Source organism: Agelaius phoeniceus, chromosome 4, assembly GCF_051311805.1.
Source record: "Agelaius phoeniceus isolate bAgePho1 chromosome 4, bAgePho1.hap1, whole genome shotgun sequence".
NCBI lineage: Eukaryota > Metazoa > Chordata > Aves > Passeriformes > Icteridae > Agelaius > Agelaius phoeniceus.
The window spans coordinates 32,423,672-32,444,414 of record NC_135268.1 but is presented as its reverse complement, the minus strand read 5'-3'; the positions used below and the strand labels follow the sequence as shown (position 1 = coordinate 32,444,414).

Sequence of the window (20,743 nt, the reverse complement as noted above, 5' to 3'; positions counted from 1 at the left end):
TTTAATGAGGCTGTCCTGTGTTAATAAAGAAGTAAAAACTTCTTGTGTTATTTTCTAGTATTTTGTTTTAAATGGCATTGATTTAGAACATGAAGGTTAGATGTCATTGTTACCGACCTAAGGTTTAAATTCATAATTTTACATTTTCTTTTTTTAAGGATATTTCACTTTTGTTCTACAATATGTCCATATTGTACAATATAGACATTTTGTTCTACAATATGTCTATAAGAAACCTCTTTTCTCTCTCCATCAGGCCTTCTGAAATACCAGTTAGTGCTGCACATGTACCTGAGATCCCAGGATGGAAGCATTACTTACCTGGCTTCCTTCAAGGCCCTGACCTGCATTGCAGCGAGGCAGCATGGAAGTGCACTGGTGTCAGCAATCACCCAATAACAGAAGCAGACCTTCCTCCCACTGCCACCACAGAAGGTAAGGAACTGTACGAGCATCCAGTTCTTAGCTCAAGGTGTGGCAATTTATGATTCAGTGCTGGGAGACTTTGGGCTTCAGTCCTCAGGCAAAAGGAGCACAGAACACATCTTGGTCTAGAGGAGCTCCCAAACAGGAGTCAAAGAAAAGTAGCAACAGAGTCATCTCAGATTTACTTTGTTGAGAACCCAAACTAAAACCAAATGTTATTGATAAACATCTTTGTCTCAACACTTCAGCTGCCCAGAGACCTAAGGCTTACTTGAAGTGCAGGGACTGTACCACAACAAAGGTCCTTCAAGTACAATTTCCCACCAAAATGTTAACAAATAACATATGAATTCCATATGTGCTGTTTTTTTAAATCTGTAAAATGGAAATCCACCACTGAGCACCTGTTTTCTTTTGTTATATTAAGAAATTACATTCATTTCAAAAATGGAGCTATCTAACAGGACGTCTCCAACTTGCTGTGTTGCATACTAGTTCGGTGAATAACAGCTCCAAGCAGAAAAGAACACAGTTCAGCTGTTTCTGAGGTGAAAGAGCAGAGCAACTGGCTAGTGAACTGAGGGAGAAAAGCTAAAAATGAACCAAAATCAAATTCCAGCCATATCAAGTGGATATGTACTCAAGAGTAGTACTTCAAATAGGTTTTGAATGTTATTTGAATATTATCTTGAAGACATATGCTCCTTTGCCTGGACAGTTAAAATTATTGTTCACTGGACCCTTGAAAAAAGAAATCATGTAACAAATAATGTGTTCCACCTCTGTACTTGATTATGTGCTCAGAAAGAGAATGCTACATAGCAAGTTTCCCCTTTTCCAAGGGAGTAAAGGCTGAGAAGACATGAGAATAGCTGGGGCAGAGGGAGGGAATGTGATGCACAAGTTCCTGGAGGATGTAAACCACAGACATAAGTTTGAGGATAAAGAAAAGTAGTATCTCCTTCACAAGGAATTTCCTGCCAAGATGAAGACAATGTTTTTTAAGCATTTTGGCATTCTAGAGCATTTTGAAGCAGCACAAATCTTGCAGAGTGCACTCTCAACAGGTAAAAATAACACAGGGAGGAAAGAAAGGCTGCTGCACTGTGTATAATCTTCCTTTATATGGGGTCAGAAATATTTAACATTTCTGCTTACACTTTAGGTGATGTGGAAAAAACAAAACATTTATTTTAAATACTTGTACCTGACAAGCTTTAACGAGACACAAGCACTAACGTTACAAGTATCTTGTGGAGAAACTAAATTCTCACAGTATCACAAGTATCATTACAGTATATTCACATTGTAAACCTTTGTTCTGGGTTTTCAACTCTGTTTATAACAGGCATCAAAATCCCACAATGCCCATACTATGTTAAACTGACATTAGGATTGCATTCCTAAGTAATGCAGCTCCTTAGCTAAAAGACAGAGTGCTAAACCTAAGTTTAAAGATTGGAATGCATTTATTAATATTTTACTAAAGATCATGAGCATTTTCCATTACTGTAGTGTAACAGCTGGGAAAGAAAACACTGAGTATTTGTCATATAAACCCATATAACTGCCTTTTTTGGCATATTTGTTCCAGCATTAAACTGATCAGCCATTTACAGTATAATAGCTTACAACAGTGGCAATAAAATCTAACTATTTTTTTAGATGATTTTCTGCCACTCCCGCTCTCTTATTTATCATCTTATTTTCCCATCTACCAATTTCCTACTAACAAAATTCTGCCCACAACACAGCCAGGGATAGATATTTCATTTTCGTTTTTGCTACAGGTAAAGCATAACCCTGTATCCTATCAATAGTCCTTGTTTTTCACTGTTTCAAAGCCTATTTGAAAAGATACTTTTTCCTTTTAATTCCCCTCTATCGTTTGAACGCATTTTTTCTTAGAACTTATGATTGCTTAGAACTGCAAATAATTTTCAAAGAGAAACTCAAAGGAAGATATCATGAAACCACGTTTCATATATTAAGCAACCATCAAAGCCAGTTTTTACTGGCATTTCTGAGTGCCTGTCTCTAATCTGCTACGAGAATAGTCAGTGACATGATGCCCACCCACCTCTATCTCATGCATGGTATAGCTGCACACTTCAAACTGTGACTAGCCATGCCTCTGTTGGTTCTAAAATTTACTGTTGTTATGGTCAGTGACTTTTTCCACATATAGCTGACAACCATGCTGCCTCTCCCACCGATCAGGAGCATGTGACATACAGGGCTAAGTCCAAACCTGATCGAAGCTGATACTAATTTTCTGATCAGCAATAGATTTTCAGTGTCACACTACAAATGTGGTCTCTGTCTCATGAGAACATCAAAAGGTTTTGCAAACTGTGCCTAGCTTGAGATGAAGACTGGTCTCCTCCCTGTTATTTCACTGCCACCACACAACCAAATGTTTTGTCTGCAAAAGGAAATATTTCATTACCTTCCAACATTCATGAAGGTCTCGTCATTTAGTCAGCAAGATCACAACTTGCGGAAATTCTTACAGAACTTTTGTTTACGCTTAAATACTGGTATTTAACCTTCTGTGAGGTCATCTTTGGGCAGGTTGCTTAGCAGAGACATAGTGCCACTGATACCTGCATACTGCTCCCTCTCTCTGTTGCTGTTGGTAGGCCTATTGCTTGCTTATTTTAACCCAGAAGGCTCCAATTAAGAGCAGGGCCATACAGAAATATACAGCAAAAGATGATGTCTGACCTAAAGGGTTTGCCCTCTGAATGGCTAAAACAGAAAAATGGGATATGAAAGGAGCATAACAATGCCTCCTTTACAAATGGGGAAATAAAGCATGCTGGAGATCACAAAAGGAAGACAGCAGCCAAGCTAAGAAGTGTATCCAGATGTCTTAGCACAAGTTAAGAGATTGCACAAGTTTGCTGGGCAGTTTACTAGATCTGACTGATTTAGAAAAGTTATGTTTGACCTTATAAAAATTGGCAGCCAGATTTTAAAAGCAACAGTGGGATGAAAACACTTTACACAGTAAAATTCTAATAGATTTTGAAGATAGGATTCATGAAAGGATGCAGGGGCTAAATATACATGCAGAACAAGGAAGATATCCTCATACTAAAACTACATGGCTAACACACAGCAGGTTTAATGTCATTCTGTTACTTCTGGAGGCTTCATAAAAAATTCCTTAAAGGAAATGTATTTCCCCTTGGCTGTTTTTTAACATCATGCAACTTTTTTGGGAACTTTAACTGTATCAAAATAAGCATTTCATTCAAGCTATAATTAATTGTAATTATTTCTGTCACAATTTTTGAGAAAAAAAAATCAGTTCCCCGTTGACCAAAAGCCTTGCTAAGTTACTTAAGCCACCAAACTCTCCCCCTTCATAACATTCTAACAGGGAAATTCTAAAATCGTACTTCTAAATATGCCTTGTGAGATCTATGGACTAATGGCTCCATTTTCACTAAAATTTCAGAAATTTATCTGTCTGCCAAAGATTTTTCGCATCATGAAGGCAAATAGTTTTGCACTTTCAGCTTGCCAGTGCAAAGACACAAGGACAGCTATGAAGACAATTTCGGCAAAAACAACAAAAAAAGGAGATTTAAAGTTAGATTGATACGTGCTTTCTCTGAAGACATGGAAATTTTGCCATTTTTAGCAGTTCTATTTAAAACAGGAACTGCAACGAGTATTTTAGGGTCCTGGATGCCAGCAGTCAGGGCTAGGGAGAAACACAGCTATTCGTGTAAGCAGATGCCCCTCCCTATTAACCAGAAGGCAGCACCTGAGCATATTGTCTTGTGTTTTCAAATCATAGAAATCATTATGAGCGAACATAAAATCCCAATTTTTCCCAATAACAAGCTAGAAATATTGCTGAGGTGTTCCTCTGTATTCAGGCTTTTACTAATGCTCTTTTGTGTGTGAAGAGTTTCTGCATTTGCCGAGGAGGGCAATCAGCTTTCCCTGAACAATTTTTGCCAGTCTGCATCTGTATCAAGTGCCAAGTGAAATGCAAGGTTAAAATGAAATTAAATGCACATTTACTTTGGACAGCATTAGAAAGGCAGTCATTGCTGCACAACACTCTTCTGTCTAATATACTATTGAGAAACTTGGTTTTGCACTATTATTTATTAAAAATGGAGAGTTTAGCAGCAACTAATGTACATGGCATCACAGAAACCACAAGTTTTACTGCACTCTCTGGAATCAGTGACATTCAAGAATTACACCAGGAGGATTCCCACAAAATACATTTTCCCCAAAAGCATGATGTATTTTTGTTCTGAATAACTCAGAACTGGGCTGAGGAACAGATTCACTTCATAAATGTATGTTTCTTTCAATTTCCATTTGTGGAGGGGAAAATAATCAAAGAATTTTAGCATGCAACCTTCTAACAAAATATTTTAACTTTATTCACAGGGAGGCAATTGGATGACTTGCATGGGATATTCCCTGTAACTCTCTAACACAAATAGCTGTCCAAGGGCTAGATTCCACAATGCTTGATAACATCTTTGGAAGTGGTTCCAGTCTCCTCCAAGATGATACACACGTCCTTTTTCGAGATTACAACTACAGAATTGAAGCTCTCTTCCTGAGCCACTGCATGGCTGACCTATTTTCTATATGGACTTAGCTGAAACAATCAATGGGCATAGCCAAGCGTGAAGTGCAAGGCACAGCCAAACCATCCCAAGGGAGGGTTCCAGAGAGTGTGACCCACAGCCCCAAACCATCCCAAGGGAGGTTTCCAGACAGCTCCATGCCCCACAGCCCCCTGCAGGAGTGCAAGTCTCCAGGCATTTGTCCCCTTGCCTTAGGGCACAGAAAAAGTGGCCCTGTCACTCAAGCAGCATTCTGTTCGCAGGCAGATACACATGCATAGGAAATAGAGACAGGGGCTCTCATGAAGGAAATACCCTCTAAGAAATAACACAAGGTCACAGCTTGGTTATCATCTGGGCTTAGTGCCCTCCCTGGAAGGAATTACCCTCCTGGGGTCGACTTGCACAAGAGGCTTCATTTGAATGCCTCTGCTAGCAGGGCACCATTCTCTTGGAACAGCTACTTCGAGTGTGAATAGTGAATATGCAAGAAGAAAATCAATTCACAAATTGACTTTAAGTAATACAAAGGAACTAATTTAAAGAGTCAGAGCAGTAAAATCAAGAATAATGTGTACCACAATACTGCCACTGGGAGAGTGCTTAAAAGTAGCAGTAAAGGCCTGAACCATGGAAGAGGGTATTTGAATCAAATGAGAATGTCAGTTAAAATACAATTAATCTCAATTAAAACTGAAAGCAGTAATATTCTTAGCAAGGGCATCTATTCCACTTAACAAAACTATCCTATAACAGGAAACATTAATGAAAAAAAAAACAACTGGAAGGGAGTATCACAAAATACTATGCTCTGATAGGGTGAAATTCTCCTAGAGACTGAAGGCCTGTGCAGGCCCTGAAGCTCAGAGAGGTGCCTGGGGTCAGAATCAATGAACAGGACGTGGTGAGGCCTCTCTGTGGTGAAGTAAAATTAATCTGTAGGGAGCATATTTGCTCTGGCTTAGGTCATGAAGCAGCAGAACAGTGAAACGTGCACTCCTACAAAAAGGGAGTTGATATCAGCTTGCTCTCAACACCACATCTACAAAAATAAATATCCTGTGTGGTGTGCCACTTCCTGGCACTGACCTACAACTGCCATCACCCGATTAGGACAACCAAAAAATTGAAGAACAGCATATCACCAAATGAGCTGCAGTCAGTACCTATGGCACAAATAAAAGGCTTAACTATAGATATTAACATGGTTTTTTCAGCTGTCTCAAAGCATGTGAATCTATAAACAAAAACGTTATACGAAATCTGCTTTTTCTGGCAAATTTTGCTGCCTTTATTAGTAAAAATTAGTTTGTTGTTTACACCATAGCTAGAAGCCCTAGTCAATTTAAGCACATGCTTAAATCCTATTGTAATTTTAAAATTAAATAGATACTAACATTCTGCCATGAACAGTGTTGCTTTGTTGAACAAAAACCAGTGCCTTGAACTGACTTAAAAATATAATATGTTTAATGATAAACTTGAATCTCTACTTGTCATACAGCTATTCATGGAAGACACACTGAATATACATCATACATACAGCCATACCACATACAGCCATACAATATACAGACATCATACAGACATATCTCAAATGGTGAAGACATGCTAGAAAGAATATTCAAAGTAATGTCAAATATGAGATTTGGCCTAATTTAATTTCAAATGCTAAAAATCTTAATTGCAATGGCAAACATCTCCATAAATGCAGTAAATTTTAAGACACGTAGACAATAAAGGTCTTTAAAAAGTAAATAGTACAAAAAGTGCAAGGACTCCCAGCAAAGAAACTCTAATGGCAGGTCTCCAATGGCCCAAATTTCATTTGTTAATAAAATGTGCCATCTGAAATGCAATGATTTCTAAATAACATTACAATAAAATACTTTAAATCACGTCCTGTAGTTTCCAAGAATTTTTTTTAAATAAGATTTCTTTTTCCCTATACAGAACTTTTCCTAAATGATCAAGCTTTTATAAAGAAAAAATATATTTTTTCTTTATAAAAACCTGTCTACAGTTCTTTGTAGACAGTGAGTCTACAAAGTAGATACAAAATAAAGCCATATCCACATATTTCCTTTGGATAATCTACAACATGGCATATGCTTGCTTAGATTACTGAGGCGCTTGATTTTTAGCTCTTGGGGATTTTTTAAAGTACAGTACGATTTACAGGATTTTTTGTTAAAAACTCATTTCAGTTAAGAGGAAAATAGCTGTGTTTGCTACAAATTCTATCTTGGCCTCTTGGATTACTTATTTTGAGTCTTGGTAATTTTTTTTAGAATTTTAAACAGATGGCATTCATACTCATAATAGCACTGATATTTTATCTTTTATAGCATGACATAACCAGGTTTCGACTGCTACTGATATTTGGCATATTAAATTTTATTATCAACTCTTACTTATGTTTTGATTTCACTATGGGATCTGTTTTGAAACAGACTGTCATAGAAGGCTAAGAGCAAATTTTTTTAAAGAAAGCATTAATCCCAGTAAGACAAATATACTCGAGTACTTACTTTTATGGACCCTGACTTCACATTTTTAGTGTTTTATTAAAACTTTGATTGATTTGAGTACTCAGCAAGTGAACCAGTGGAAGAGAGTGCAGCGAGACCTTGGTGAGACATTTTATTGATGTCAAAAAGGAAAAAAAACACTGTAGAACTAAATTCCTTACCTTCTCCTCCAATATTTGCCTCATGATCTTGCATTGTCATGACTCATAATAGCTGCATGCTACATATTTCCACAGAAAAAGGAAGTACAACCAGGAAATCTGAAAATGTGCTTTCCTTCTCCCTCCTTCCTTACTTTTCCTGCCTGCTTTGGATCAGCATGATTCCAGCAAATGCTTTTTTTTTTTTTTTTTTGCAAATGAGAGCACAACGTTTTTATATCACTGCTACAGTACTCCTCCTGCTTCCTTACAATCACCTGGTTCATTTAAGGTTCTTGCTGCTGGCAAAGCAAAGAGAACAGTCATCAGAACGTATGGCCGGATGTAGCACCCCAGAACAACACAATCCAAGCAAGAAACTTCTCTACAATTCTCTTCCCTACAAAGAGAACATTTGTAACACATTTGCACACATTCCCGGGATGCCTGAATTGCTTATCTTCTCTGATTAATTATGTAAAATGGTCTGTTACAGGAATCTCTTCCCAGTACAGCCTGTCACCACCTTTTGTTCCTGACCCTAGAAAAGTAGTAGACCCATTTATATGATTTAAGGTGTATGTTTCCTTATGACTCCTTTTTGTAGTTTGGAAACAAATCATCTTAATTCTAACTACAAGAAAAGGGTGTGGCTCCATTGGGAGTTTTGTCTTAGGAAAAATTCTAAGATTATCCCACTTCCAAATAAGTAAAACACTTTGTTCTATTCATACAAATATAATTAAACTCTTACACTTGTTATGAAAAAAAATCCTCTGTTACATTATTCTGTAGCTCTGTATTCTCAGACTTAATAATGGAAAATCCAAGTGAATAAAAATGTTGGTTTTCCAACATTTTTGATCATTGGTTTTCCTACTAGTATTCCAAATAGCAAATGTCTGACCATTTCTCTTCAGAGCAACCACATGCAGCACAGTGTAACCTGTAGTCCAGTGGATGTGAAAAGCCCAAATACAGCATTACAGACACACTGCAACCTTGCTTATGAGTTGTTCCCTGTTAAATCATCCTTCAAACTTAGAAAGCCATCTTACTACATCCCCAGAATAAGTGACCAGCTCTGAAAATAGAGCCATTTTAGAAGCAGCATTAGATCAAGCTTGAGACATGACGTAAGATGTTTAAAAGATGTACAAAAGATGTACAAAAGCACTCCTTTATATATGAGAGAAAAAGTTTTCAAGTGTCTCATGATTAGAGATAGTGATGATTTTATAAAGGGAATACTAAACGTAGGCTAGTAATGCCCACTGGGCTTTAGCCACAGAAACGAACCTATTCACTCAGAAAAGGGATTATGAGCCTAAAGTCTTGAAGAAATGGAAAGAAGAGGGAGGAAATTGACTGAAAAACTGCTAATCATCATGAAGGCAACACAGTTTGGGGGTTCATTTATTCTTCCTAGGAAAAAGGAGTAATTGGAATAGCAGATGCAGAGATGAAGTTATTGTTAGAGCATCAAGTATGTGATGAAATATCAGGTTGGTGTCTAATTCATGAGGTGGAATGATAGAAATTGCTCTGAAAACCGGGTAAGAAACCTTACCTAAGCATAACGCAGTAACACCAGCCTGAATGGGTTGAATTAGCTCGACGAGCATCGGCAGGTCGCGAATTCTTAGAAAGCCTCACAATGCACAAAGGCCGCCGGAGTACCGCCCGTGGCTGGAGCCCTCAGCGGGCTCCCCGAGCGCTTCCAGCCCCGAATCGATCCCTGTTCCGCTCACGCCCATGTCTGGCTCGGTGCACGGCGCACACAGGGCTCGGGGCGCTGAGGGGAGAGGGCTTCCCGCGCCCCCCGCCCGCTGCCGGGCTCAGCACCGACCACCGCCCGGCCGGAGAGAGCCCCGGCCCCGGCCCCGGCCGCGCCCCGCGGTCAAGCCGGGCGCCCCGTCCCAGCGCTGTCCAGGGTCCCCGCCGCCCCTCTGCGCGCCCCGGGCGCCGCTCGCTCCCTCCCTCGTTCGCTCCCTCCCTGCCTCCCTTACTCACTCACCATGGCGCGGGGTGCCCGCGGCCGCAGCCCCGCCGAGGGGCTCTGGGCAGGCGCCGCTGCCGCTCCCCGGCGCCGCCAAGGTGTATTTGGGGAGCGGGCGCGGCGCGGCGGCGGCGGGGCCCGGCGGGAGGGGCCTCCCCGCGGGCCCAATCAGGGCGGCGGCGGGGCGGGGGCGGTGGCCGGGGGCGGCGCGATGTCCCCGCGGGTCGGGCCGGGCCGGGCCGGTCGGGCAGAGCCGTGCCAGTCCCGCCGAGCGCCGCCGGAGCGGAGCGGCCCCTGCGCGGGGACCGGCGGGGGCTGCGAGCGGGGCGCGGGCTCCCCAGTGCCCCCCGCGCCGCCGGTGCCCCCTCGCCTTGCGGTCCCCACGGGTTTGGGCTCGGAGAAATGTCAGCCTGCGCAGCCGGGAGCTCCTGTCTGCGCCTTCCGCGCCAGTGGGAACCTGTGTCACTGGGGGCACGGCGCTGTGGTTACTGACGTCTTTTCCACACCAGTATCCTTCCTCATACCCTTCTGTTCGGAAACGTGTGCTGCCATATTTGTTTTATTCGGAATTTTCTCTACCAGGGCTTATATTTACTTGTTGCTAGTGATATTCCGTGCAAAATGTGATATATATTTTTTTACTGTGGCCTTGGAGTGCTGCTATTTAAGCTCATACCTAAGCAATGAAAGAAGGGAAATGCCTTTCCAGATAAGCACAGAATAAAAGCATCGTTTACACAACATCAGCATATCAGATGGCCAACCTCAATTTAGAGCACAAATTCATAAAACGCTCCTTGTAGAGTTGCACAGGTCTGAAATTGTGCTCTTAATTCATGCATGCCACCAGAATGATAAGTCAACAAATTTTAAATCTTTACCAAAGCATTTTTATGGTATATTCACTGGATGGAACCAATGGATAGTTTTTTGGAAGCCCAGGAGGATAAATAATTTTGTTGGGCTTGGACAATTAATAGTGACTGAGTTCACAGTAGGAACAGTTGCCTTAGCAAGTCCCATGGAAACAGAAACTTTCACCAGGAAAAACAGCTGTTATTAGCTGAAGGATGAGTTTGGAGCAGGACCATACCTACATAGCAAGAGAAGAGGGGTATTATTTCTTGTGGCTTACTGACTGTTGTACTTTAATAAGCTTGTGTGGAAGCAAGTGTCAAAATCAACCAAAACAAAAGTAGCACATCTCCAAGTGGTTTTGAACAGACCAACTTTACGCAATAGAGGGTATCAAACTTAAGGTGTGAACGTTTTGTTGCTTCCCTGTCAGAACTGGAAGATGGTTTAATAAATATATCTACTTCACACCATGCTTCCCTGCCTGCCATGAAAAATAAGAGAAATCTGTCAGCTAAAGAAGTGATTAATTCCTTCATCCACCAGTTAGTCAACTGAAAATAATCTGCCAGAGCCCAGTCTGTTGCCATTTCTGAAGTCATTGACAAGCAATATGAAACCTGAGTGATAAATAGCATAAGACTTTGTGTATCTCATAAAACTATTGCATTAATAGATAATGCATTGATGCAGTGTCTTGCCTTCAAAAACAAAAATTAGTTTCAAGGCAAGGTGTGGCCCTGCTAATGTTTGCCCTCATTTGCAAACTACCCTAACTCTCACTTTTCAGTCTCACTTTTCTTGCCTCGGGGAACCAGACATTTCTGGAAAAAAAAGCTTCTGAGCAACTGATATAAGTGAATTCCATTATCAGGTTTCTGAACCAAAAGGAGTAAGAGCTTCTGTTGCACAGAGAATTCCTATTCCAGGATGTGCCATGCAGATTTAGATATGATGATCACTGCAGTGTAATCCTGCTGTGACCAGGGTGACAAATGCTGGACAGGAACGGCGAATTTGGACCTTTGGTGAGGAGCTGAATCATCAGCACACCAAGGTCTCCCAAAGTTCTTGGAAAGCCACTGTTCATCCCTGTCATTTGTTATGTGTGTACTAGCAATGACTTGCAAACTTGCACCAAATAAAACAAAGAACATGCTTAGGAATAGGATCTTGCAGTGAGTATTTGAAAGAAGAGAATAGTATTTCAAGTTATATCAATTGAAGTATTAATTAATACAAGGCAGTATTCATTTTACTTTAGTAATTGGAAAGTTGGTGCTGTAAACAAAATTAGATTAGATAAATTCCTTCCATAAGATCCATAAGATCCTACAAATACCAAAAAAGATATCACGTTTTATTTAAGGAACACTTATGTCACACTTAAAAATGGCAACATTTTCTTAATTTTCTTCTATAAAATCAAGTTCTTTTTTTTGACCAATAAGATGGAAAGATTGTATTATATGTAATGGTGCTAAGATATATGTATAATCAAATATAAGAGCATCATAATTCAGAGCATAATTAGCACTCCTAAACTGCCATTTACTAGCATCTGCTGTATTTAATTCAAGTTCTCAAATCAGATGTCTTCAAAGAAGCACCTCTCAAATGTATCATCTCCCCCATGGCAACTGAAATTTCTGAAAATACAGAAAGCTGCAGCCCAGAGCTGTGGTGCTGAGCAGCTGATGGCTCAGCCTGGATGGCTTCAGGCACCAGCACCGTGGGACTGGAGATGCTGGCAGACAATGGCAGAAAGAATGAGGTTGGAAGTTACCTCTGGACTTGAGCTAATCCAACCCTGCTGCTCACAGCAGGGTGAACTAGAACACATTGTTCAGCATGGTGTCCAGCCAAATTTCTAGTGTCTTCAAGGATGAAGACTCCAAAACATTTTAAACATCACATTGCAGTGTTTGAAAACCTTCACAGAAAAAAAAAGTTATTTTCCCATATTTAAAAGGAATTTCCTGTATTTCAGTTTGTGAAATATACATCCTCCTGTCCTCCTGTCTTTGCACAGGATGCCACTGGGAAGAGTCCAGCTCCCTATTCTTTTCTCTTCCATTAGATATTTATACCTGTGGATAAGATCTCCAGGAGCCTCCCTTTCCTTAGTCTGAACTACCATAGCTGTGTCCTCTCCTTGTACATCAGATGCTGCTGTCCCTTAACCATTTTAGCAGCCTTTGCTGCACTTGCTGCAGTCAGTCCGTGTCTCTCTCTCATGCTGGGGAGCCCAGGCTTAGACCCAGAAATTCAGATTCTTCACCAGTACTGAGTAGAGGGGAAGCATTACCTCCTGCCACCTGCTGGCTGTGCTCTCCCTAATGCAGGCTGTGTAATGTTTATGGCAGCCTAAAATGATCCTTTTTGCATTTACCACTGACAGTAGACATTGCACTGCTGCAAATGTGCAGTGCTCCAGGTAGAAGTCTGCTTGGCTGTAGTGCTCATTTGTGTTTTTGCTTGTGAAGTCAATCTGGTCAATCAGAGTCCTCATGGATTCCCTGGCTCGGTTCACCTCTAGTTGGTGGTTTATTTAATTGGTGGATTACTGAACCAATAATAAAGGGGTGATGTGGCTGTGCTGTGCATCTTTTTTCAAGGCATGGACAAACTTAATTCTTGCCTTAACTATAATGCTTGGCTTTGTTGCTTTGATTCTTTTTATTTTTCTTTTCTTTTTTTTTTTTTTTTTTAAATCATGCTTCTTTTTTGTAATTAATTTCTATCCCGCTGTGTAATGATGCATTTTCAGGACTGCCATGTAATGGTGTTTGTTGGAGTCTCCTATGAGAAACTCATTACCTTTCCACTCCAGTGCAGAGGAGATGCACACAACACAGAAAGGTGACAGTCACCCAATCCATGGCACTACTAATCAAATCAGGGGTTACACAACAGGAGGTGAGAATTAAGCTTGAAGATGGATGAAAATTTGAAAAACTGGAAAAAACTCTGTATCATTTACTGTGTCTTTTTAACAGCCTTCTAAGATCAATCTAGGTGCCAAAAGGTGTGATGCCAGCTGAAGAGTGAATTTAGTGTTGTACTATCTAAAAAACATATGGACTGAGATTAATTGTGGGGTTTTTATATCTCTGCCACCTGGTTAATATTCTTTTATTGGTTCTTGCTATAGGACGTTGAAAACACAGTGGAGGACATACTACCACTGATATATCTAAAGGAATCTTACCAACTTCAGAAGCATCAAATTCAGAAAAGGTTTCAGTGATTTATCCACACCTAACTCAATATGTCCCTTTCTGGACAATATTAAATCCTCTCAGTTAGAAATCACTCTTATTTAAGGTTCATAAATTCCTTCTTCAGGAATGTGTGTCATGCTGTTTGAAAATACATGGAAAGGGTACCAATGTTAGATGTTTTAGCTTCAGTCTTTTTCACTGAAAGACTCCCTTTTCAAATAGTACTTGTCATTTTCTCACAGTTATTCAGCCATGATCAGTCAGATCTGTGTATTTATCAGGATTAATGTCTGTATTTTCAACAAAGAAAGGTTTGCACAATTTCAAGTCTGCCTTGAAGAGGAGTTTTTTCAATGAATTAATAAAAGTACAGGTTCCCTCTTCTTTCATGGACTTCGTACACCTGCAAGCAAGCTGTCCTGGAACAAAAACTTTCTGAAGATAAAAAGGATTTTTTGTTTCTACTGAAAGTTTTCTTGGTAAACTGCTGTTTCCTGGAGGGTAGATTAGATTTACTATGTGTTTTCTAACAGTATGTCTGTATCTTGTGTACAGAAATACAATTTTGTGAAGTTCTCACGGTAAATTACCATGGAGAGTCACAAGGATGTTACAAAGTTGTAACAGCAGTGACAGATAAATAGGATTCTTGGTTTTCATTTTCATTGGAAGATAGAGGCAGTCAGACTTCCTGTGGAAACATCTTCCAGCTGGATTTGCTTTCTTGCCCAACATTCTTATTTTTAGTTGAAAGATGGGTGTAATGTTTGTACTGATCGAGTATTAATACCTCTTTTTAGGCAAGGAAGCAGTGATATTTGGCCAGATGATAAAATTATTTCATTTATGAAGTCATATTTAGGAAACTATCAATTTTAAATACAAGTTCCATCTTGGGTAATTGAAAAAATCTTTGCATCCTCCTCTAACTTAAATTGTTATGGCATCCTTCCTGTCCTGAGCGAGTTGTTATGAAATCTTTGTCCTGTGTTGTACTAAACATTGGCTATGCTTATGATGTGTGATCCTGAATAACTTTTAAGTTCCCTGCAATGACCTGGCAACTCCCTGACTTTGTCTTGGATGAGCTCTGCAAATGGATTCTTTCCCACTGTGGCTTGATTTACATGAAAGGAAGCCTAGGCAGGCAGGCAGGCAGGCTGGCAGCAGGAAAGCAGCTGCACAGTGCTTTGAAAGGGAGCACCAAGCTCAGGGAGCAGGAGTGCAGGGAGCAAACATCATCAAGTGCATGTGTGCTGCAACATGTTTTAGCCTTTTTCACATTTTATAATCACATTAGGGAATTGATTCTTGCAGGCATAAGAATTCAAATCTAGAAAAAGTTTCATAATTAAATAAGCTCAGTTTTGTGAAATATTTGATTTATATACTATAGTCCACTGCTGTGGACCTTCTCTGCTACCCATTCTTCACAGTCTCTGAATATGAGCTTCATTCAGCTGTGAAAATGATGTGAGAAGAAAAAACCCTGTGCAAAAATTGGCAGTCACATTTGAGGCATTCAAATTATATGCTGTTTTAGCAATATTGAAAATAAGTTCAAGTGTAGTTCTTGTGCATAAAAGTAGTTCTCATTCAATATTTCAGTCTCTGATCTTCTAAATTAGATAAAGTTTTGTAACTGTGGAATTATAAAAATTGCTTGTTTGTTTTTATTAAGAAGGTTCTGTTTGCATTATGTTAAGTATGATGGATTCCAGCTATTTTTTACTTGTTTGGATGCTGTGAGAGGACAAATATATGCTAACATCCTAGTTCCTATACATATTCTCTCTCCATTTTCTATAGAAATTATTGCTCATGAAAATATTCTTGAAGAAGCTCTGGAAGTTCCTCTTTTAGATACTGTTATGCAAATATCTGGATCTACCCCTGATTTTGTGAGGAACTATTGTGAGTAGTTAAAGGACACTATTCTGGAAATCCTATAGTGTCAAAAGAAAATGGAATACAGTACTGTATTTTCATCACTGGAAAAGCAAGAACATTTGCAAATAAAACTAGTTTGACCTCTGTTTTGCAAATGTTAGTTTGTATAGATAAATATTTCTCTTTTATTCTAATTACTTACCATGACAAATGCTTACTGACTGGCAAACCAGTACTGGCAATACAGTAGGTATGGCTTTCTTCTTTTTAGTTTTTATTCCTGGATCATTTTGGTTTGCAACTTCTTAGCATGGTCTGCACAGAGTTAAAATATAATGGGCTACTTACAGGGCAAAGGTGTTATCATCATCAGAATCTAGCTCTCAGCAGTTGCTACTGCATTCTGGAAATTTTGAATAGACTCATCATGCTACTAAAAACTGCTTGGAGTTGTCTCTCTAATTTCATCATAAAAAAGCCTGCAACACCTCCCCTCCACTGCCGTGTTAAACTGTGTTGTTTGATATTAATAAATGCAAATAAATATTAAGCTACAGTGACCTCATTAATCTCAAGTTATCTGGTCAGACAAATCATGACTAGAAAATGAAAACTTAGCTTAAAATTCATAGGGAGAAAAGAAAAAGTTCTGTCTTTTTCATGTTGGGATTTTGTTTTGTTTTTTTGTTTTGCCTTGTTTTTTGTTTTTGTTTGTGTTTTTTATGAAAAGTAGAAAAAAACTAAAAAAAGAACCTCTTTCTTACAGGACTACACACATGCAGGCAATTATCACCTGAATTTGACATATTAAGCATATTTAGAATTGATTTCCTACAAAGTAAAATGTTGATTTCTCACTGCCTCCCCCCCAAATATATGGGCGTCTTTTCATCACTCTTAAACTTCCTACAGTAATTCTTTTCTACATCTTGGCAGAAACCTTCTATCTTATGTTAAATGAGAACATTTGTCATTATCCCTTCACCTCTCACTTGTATTCATAACAAAGAATTAGTTCCTTGCAGAGCATATTGTCCTATAATGAGCCTGACACTCCTTTTGTTCTGTAGACCTTTCCATGGAATAAGTCTATGAGTAGATTCTTTGTATTAAATCAGTACAAAGTAGCATGCTCTCAGTTTTGAATAGCTAAATATGATAATAAGACAACAAAAGAATGAAATCTGAAATTGACTCAATACAATGACTAGAAACAGAACAAGAAAAAGAGAAAAGAAGCCATGTTCTGAAAAGCCAGCAAAAAAGCTACCTAGCAAAAGAAAAAAATTATATGTAAGAATAAAAAAATTTGTGAATTTCATAAAAGAGAAGCTCCACTGAGTTATTTTATTCCTTTGCCCCCGAATTTCCAAGTCCATACTTATTAGCTGTTCTATGAAAATTTCCACTGCTAGATTACACCAAGTGCCACTGCTCTTACTGCCAGAAGGCATTAATAACTATGTGCCTGCACTGCCTAGGCTTGTTCTGTTCAAAGTAACACTCATAAAGTTGAGGAGAAATTTAAAAGCTTCTAAAGCGGTTTTCGATTTTGCTATTCTTATAATAACTAGTTTATGAGAAAGGTCTTGAAAGTTAGAGCTCTGTGATAGAGGAGTTTTGCACAGCTGGATCGTGCATCCTTAAATCTGAAGTAAAAATATCCTTCAGCCAGCAGAGTAAAAGGCATTCCTTCTCAAAGAGTATACATATACATCATATACACCTGTTAGCTTCATCACTTCCCCTAGGACTTATTCAGTATCACTAGGTTTAACATGATTTTCTTGAGGTGGTTCCTTAGGTGGAAAGATATTAAGAAAGCAGAGTCAAAAGTACATTTGAATATGTTTGTAATAATTTCAAATTACTTACTTCACATTAAGGACCAAAACCCCAGAAAGCACACGCCTGGTTTTGCAGACACATGCACCAATGCTCACTGTCCTTCTACACTCCCACCTGCTGCCATCAGCATCACCCGTGACATTTCCTGTAACAGAACCACAGCTCCTTTACCACGAGTCTGAATTAAAAAACAAACAAAAAAACAAAAATTATTTACTTTAAAACCTGTTTTAAAAGTGAAAATGTGGATGGTGGAAAAACCCTTTGATTTTCAGTTGTTAATATTCCCACTAAGGAAATGAGCATGTTTCAAAGACATCGCGGGCAGCATCACTGTGTACTAAGTTATCTACAAAGCTATGGATTTTTCAGTTAGAATATCACTGTAGCTTAACTAGTATTATTTGTGGTGGCATGTTAAAGATTGTCTCTTTATAAAAGCTTTTCTAACCTCAGAAGTGTATTTCATTGTTTTTCCTGATGAAGAAAAGCACAAATAGACCCCACAAAACAAACTATCAAAAGCTAAGGCAACAACAAGAACAAAACCAGAAAAAGATAAAAATCATTTTATGGTGCTGATCTGTCTGTCCCGGTCTCCTTCAGTTTGATTTTTCAGTCAAAAGACTAAAATAAACCTTGTTAATAAGCCTGTCCAAAATGCATCCAAAAAAGGAAGAATTTTCAGGACCAGGGAGAAAAGATTCAAAAGACTGCTTACCTGCCATTCTTTCTAAAAAAATTGCTTAGTTTAGTAAGCTTTGGAATGAAACATAACTTCACAGGTTCTGGAGGTGATGGTATATCTGTTTGAACAGCTGCAGCAACATGACCTTGCCACTGATTTAATTTTTAATTTTTCTGCTTTTAATATGTAATTGAATTGCAAATTGAATTAAGCCATAAATGTTTCATTGTATTGAAATCTAAAAATGCATATGTCTTGAAAGATAAATAAAAAAAATTCTGGACTTACTAAAAGGGATTGTTCTGATTAAAAAAAAAATGCTTGTTTTGGTATACAGAATGGCCACAACTTATGCTGTTGGTCTGAAATGTTTGGACCTGGATCTCTTGCAAAAGAGATTTTTGTATTGTTTAGATTGTATACTGAAATAGCTGAAACAAAAGATGTTCTAAAGTAGTTTGAGAATTTTTATCCACTTCATTTTACCCAGGTACTCTATGCTTTATTTATACTCTTTGGTTGCATTTTTGTTTATAACTACTCTGTGAATTTTCCTAGTTAACATCTGATTGAACTAGGCAACCTTACAAGCCAACCTGCTTGTGTGTGATGGAAACATGCCTACAGTCAGATTATCATTTAAATAGTTTATTACCTACACTCGGGAAAAAGCCTGACAAAATCTGCTCTCCCTGTTTGTATAGCATACACTTAGCCAAGCTCTTGTTTCTTTACTCACATGTACAGACAGACAATCCAGTTTCTGGACAAGTCAGTTCAGGGGTAAAAATATTCTACTTACTGCATTCATGAATGAGCTGAAAATCTGAACATTTACCATAATCATCCCTTTTTCCTAGCAGCCATAGCTTTAGAACTGCCAAAACTGAGGTGTTGTTTCTTTTTTCTTCTTTTCTGCCTTTCTTCTTTTTTTTCAATCTTAATGTTGTCAAAGAGCTGACAATAACAAAAAGATCTCAAGGTTAGACAACTCATATGCATAGGAATTTAAGCAGGAGTCAACTTCCCTCCATCTGCTTTAATTCTATTTCAGTTTTATGAATCACCTCAATGCATAAACTGCTGCTGTCCCACAGGTGGTTTTGTCATTTGTGACATGAAAGACCCTCTTCTTAATATCAGAAAATCAGGTGTTGGTGTCCTGCTGTAGAAATACATGGGAGACTTCTGAAGTAGGTTACTAGAGTAGGCTGTGGTGTGCAGTTGGGAGCCAGCCTCTCTTTGAGGGTCTGTAAAGCAACCGCTGCAATGACTCCCTGGCTTCAGGAGGAATCTCAAAGCATCCACATGGACTTTCCTGCCCTGGGTCCAAGCATGGCACTGACTTATTCATTCTCAGTAACACCAAGGATTCCTACCAGGTCTATTCACACACATGGAGTTTAATGTAGCATTTCAAGAGTTTGTTAGTGAAGGAGGTCAATACAAGTCTCTTTACCAAGCCAGGCTACTGCAAAGCTCTTCATTGAAGCTTCTGGAGGATTAGAAGAGCTAATTGTTGTGGCCATCAAATATATTATCTCCTAGTATGCCATGCAATAATAGGAGAACTTTTAATTTAATTTCAAATAGTTGTTATATTAAATCAACAAGAAATTTATTTTAAAGAGCATGATAAATTTTCTGAAATTTATTCATATTGCCTTTTTGGAGGCAATTCATCTTGCCCATATTGCAGGCTGAAAGAAAAACAGTAAAATCACAAACCACTGAAAGTTTAGCAATAAGTGTTGTTTTTAGGGCATGTGCCTGCTGATCTCTGAAATTTACAAACTTTGTGTCTTACCTATAGAGAATACTAGGTTTTATGGAAAATACTGATTACCTAATATGTGAGTCATAGCTTAGGTTTCTGTTAAGTAACAGAAATTTTTATCCAGCGGAATCTTTATTATCACTGGTATACCAGAACAAAAAAAGTATAATTGTCAGAGCTTTGGCTGAATTTAAAAGGACACAGATTTACTAGAAGCAGAAAAAGTAGAAATTAAACAGAACTGACAGAAAATGGGAAGTGTGAAAAGGAGGGAGGAGAAGAAATAATTCTGATTATTTTTAGTTCTACTCTTTCATCTCCTCTATTGACTCTGTCAAATATCACCAGCAGAAAAGTTATGTATAAAATCTCTCAGAAAGAAGAAAGCAAACATAGGTTAAATATAGATACAATGTATAAAGGGGATTTTATTGTAATTTTTGCTCCCTGATGTAGTTTAACACATAGAGAGACATATTTTGAAATGTTTTTGAGAAAGGGCTGGTTAATACAGTTTTATGGTCACTGAACTTCTTATATATTAGAAAAGCTCCATCTCTAACCTCCTGAGGGAATGGCACATAGGCAACTACTTTTTAAACATGATTAGGGAAATGTACTCAATTGTGTCATGGAAGTTTAGAAATGCAGTTGGGCATTTGGGACAAATCCTGTTTTTTTACAATACAGCAGATTGATCATCTGATTGTGACTGCCTCACCCCCGGCTGCTCTGTTCCCCTCTTGCCCTCCCTCGCC

At 38.8% G+C, this 20,743-nt stretch overlaps 1 protein-coding gene across 2 annotated transcripts in view; it reads right to left on the bottom strand.

Moving 5' to 3' along the window:
• Nucleotides 1-9,908, bottom strand: part of GUCY1A1 (guanylate cyclase 1 soluble subunit alpha 1) — a 34,925-nt gene extending 25,017 nt beyond the window's left edge. The window contains exon 1 of one of the 2 annotated variants that reach the window (XM_054632482.2): nucleotides 9,722-9,908. The gene's annotated coding sequence lies outside the window, so the exon portion shown is untranslated. Of the gene's footprint in view, nucleotides 1-9,274; nucleotides 9,494-9,721 lie in introns of those variants that run through there. The other variant, XM_054632485.2, reaches the window with a different exon arrangement.
• Nucleotides 9,909-20,743: the final 10,835 nt, after the last annotated feature.